This window comes from Neomonachus schauinslandi, chromosome 2, assembly GCF_002201575.2.
Source record: "Neomonachus schauinslandi chromosome 2, ASM220157v2, whole genome shotgun sequence".
Classification (NCBI taxonomy): Eukaryota; Metazoa; Chordata; class Mammalia; order Carnivora; family Phocidae; genus Neomonachus; species Neomonachus schauinslandi.
The window spans coordinates 6,067,155-6,070,951 of NC_058404.1; positions in this window are offsets into that span (position 1 = coordinate 6,067,155).

The window sequence follows — 3,797 nt, forward strand, 5'->3', positions numbered from 1 at the left end:
ATCTAGTAAGTAAACCACTTTCCTGAATTCTGTGAGTCGCCCTAGTACAGTACATGGAACGTGAGGGGGGAGGGGATCCCAGGAACCTCCAATTCATAGCTAGTTGGTCTGAAACACAGGTGACAATCTGAACTTTCAACTGGCACCTGAAGTGGGATGGGGCAGTTATGTGGGATCTGATGCTATCTCCAGATAGATAATATCAAAATGGAATTAAATTGGAGGACACCCAGCTGGTGTTACAGAATGATGTGGTGCATGGGAAATCTCCACATTTTGAATACAGAGTATTCTGTAAATAGAAAACACAGGAATTTTCCCAGACGTAAATGCACACACACATTCAACATACATACCACACCCTACATACCCAAAGACAAATAAATGGCTGGATTTGAAAGCTCTCTTAGCTATTAAAGGCATATAAATAAATCAAGAAAGGGACACCTGAGTGGCTCAGTCGGTTAAGCCTTCGGCTCAGGTCATGATCTCAGGGGTCCTGGGACTGAGCCCCACATCGGGCTCCCTGCCCAGCAGGGAGCTTGTTTCTCCCTCTCTCTCTGTCCCTCCCCACTACTCGTGCCTGTTCTCGCTCTCTCTTCTAAATAAATAAAATTTTAAAAAATTAATCAATCAAGAAAAATAGGTACCATTGCCATTCATATCGTGTCCTCAATAAAACAAACATTAAAATGTGCACATTAATTAAGAAAATTATTTTTTAGAGGTTCCCTGGTTCATTGGCCAGCCTCCATATGGAACACATGACTGTTTGCCCCTGAAAAATGTATGTATTCTTCTTTGCTGTATACCTTCCCCTTTATATTTCCACTACAAAACAAAACAAATTCCAGGAATTATTGAAGCATTTAATACGTGGTATAAACCTTTCTTAAAATGAAAACAACGTTAGGTTCTTTTGCCTGCATGTGGATATGAAAGTGAATGTACGATTTCAGAAATGATCTAAGGATTGCAGGACTGCTGTCCTCAGCACTTTCCAAGGTTGACAGGTCAGGGAAGTAGACAGGCAGCGGCTGGAGCTTGGACGCCACCACTCACTCTGGGAAAGGTTCATCACCACCCGTGGTCCCGTCTGCAGGAGTCAGGGAGGACAAAGTTCCCCCGGCGGGGGGACAAATCAATGAGCCCAGAATCTTCATTCCCCATTCCACACTTAGGCAGAAGAAAGAGGCTCAGCACTTATTTAATTAAACCCGCTGTCTGTCAGGACTGGGACAAAGCACAATGCTTTATAATAAAAGAGTTGCCTGGCAGTCCTGCGCCTCCTGCTGGGAAACCGATGAATTTGTGCTTAGGGGACAATGAAGATGTTTAGGCACAGGAGAAAGAGTTGTGTGTGTACTCATGTGAGCACTTGCAGGCACTGAAGAATACAGAAAATATTCTGGCCAAGGGTACTTCCCAATCTGCCAGGCAAGTGTGTGGGCGGGAATGAGGACACTCGGTATCTCTGAAAACAGTGTGGAGGTTCCTCAAGAAGTTAAAAATAGAGCTACCCTATGACCCAGCAATTGCACTCCTGGGTATTTACCCCAAAGACACAGATGTAGTGAAAAGAAGGGGCACCTGCATCCCAATGTTCATAGCGGCAATGTCCACAATAGCCAACCTGTGGAAGGAGCCAAGATGCCCTTCAACAGAGGGATGGATAAAGAAGATGTGATTCTTATACACAATGGAATATGACTCAGCCATCAGAATGGATGAATACGTACCATTTATATCAACATGGGTGGGACTGGAGGGGATTATGCTGGGTGAAATAAGTCAATTAGAGAAACAAAATTATCACGTGGTTTCACTCATATGGAACATAAAGAACAGTGCAGAGAACAACAGGGGAAGGGAAGGAAAACCGAATGGGAAGAAATCAGAGAGGGAGACAAACCATGAGACTCTAGACTCCAGGAAACAAACTGAGGGTTGCGGAAAGGGAGGGGGGTGGGGGAATGGGGGAATTGGGTGATGGGGATTAAAGAGGGCATGTGATGTAATGAGCACTGGGTGTTATACTCAACTAATCAGTCATTGAACATTATATCAAAAACTCATGATGTACTATATACCTTGAATTTAAATTAAAAAAAGTGAAAATCTTTATTAAAAAAAAGGTTCTTGACAGCTAACAAACCAAGTCTATGGGTACTTAAATTCTGGTTCTGTCGAACTGTGATGCTCACTCTTCAACCTATCACCCCACACAACTCTGGTTTGCACCCACTATTTTCTATAGGATTATTTAATTCTGCTAAAACTCACGGTCCTTTCTTAACATTTCTTGGCTTCTCACCTCTCCATCCTCATCCTTAGAGAGAATATCCCCATTCCACAAACACCCGACAGATACAAAGAAAAACTAATGTAGTCCCTGCCTCTGGTAGCAAAGGGATTGTAACCAATTTTCTTGCTGTATTTCATATCCCCCCCTCTGCCCCAACCCTTGAAATGCCATATAGTTCTGCTGTGAGCCACTGATACCCCAGGACTTTCTGTCTTCAAACCTTGACCAGAAGAAAACTTGAGCCAACACATTTCAACCTAAAAGCAGCCACTCCACTAGACCAGTGGTCCTCAAGTGTGGTCTGGGACATGTGAGGATACCCAAACCTTTCCATGACAAACCGCTTCACACACGAATACTAAGATGACATTTGTCTTTTCCACTTTTCATCTCTCCTGGGTCCACAGTGGACTTTTCCTGAGGCTACCTGGCATCCAATATTACAAAAGCTTGAACTCAGAAGCAGATAGAAGAATCTGGCTGATTTCTATTAAGCCAAATATTAAAGAGATTTGCAAAAGAAAGATTGGGAAATAAACCACTCTTTGTACTACATTTATTTTTGTTTTGGAAAATGCAGTTATTTTCATAAAATAAGTTTTTCTATTGACATGTCATGGGCTTATGATTGGTCTTTTTAAGTGAATTAGTAAGTACATGTTTTTAAATGTCTCTGTCTTCCTTTTGAATATGATAAATATCAGTAAATAGAACCCACACGAATAAAAGCTGGCTGGGTCCTCAGGAGCTTTTAGGGTGTCCTGAGAAAAACAAGTAAGAAGTGCTGCGCGGGAACACACCACAGCCTCCAGCCCACTGCAGCCCACGTGACCGTCCGCTGCCTGCAAACAGCGCTCCCTTTGCGGCAGTGACAAAAAAAGAAGGGCTAAGCTCATCATGTAGCCATGGAAAATCCCATGACTTCTGTGCTGCAAACACCGAACGACTGGACCGAGCTCAGGTGCTGGGCTGATTCGTGCTCCTCCTTTCATTCAGGGTTTGACTGAAGAAGCAGAGCCAGGAGGAGTGTAAGTAATGGAGGATTTGTTGTAGAGAATGGAATGCAAGCAGCTACGAGTGCTGGAAACTACGCGAGGATGCTGCTTTTCTGTCTGGTGCTGGAGCCTGACATCACCAGGGCAGGGAGCAGCCAGGAAGGATGCACTTGGCGTATGGGGCCAAGGACAAGCTGTGGTCCCCGAGAATGGACTGGAGGCTGCTTCCATCTCTCACCTGCCCCAGGCCTCCCACGTGGTGATGCTGGTGTCCTGCAGGAGAGCTGGTACTCTTCATCATGAAGCTAAACATGGAACCCGAGATCAGCAGGACCAGAGCTGAACTCGCAGGTTAAGCGCTGATGCACCACAGCCAGAGAAGTCAGGGATCCACAGCACGCTTGTAGCTCAGCAGAAACACGGTCATCTCACTGATCTTCCCCACACCAAGCGTGAGACCAAGGCTTCACTTCGTCTCCCAGGTCTCCTGGAAAATC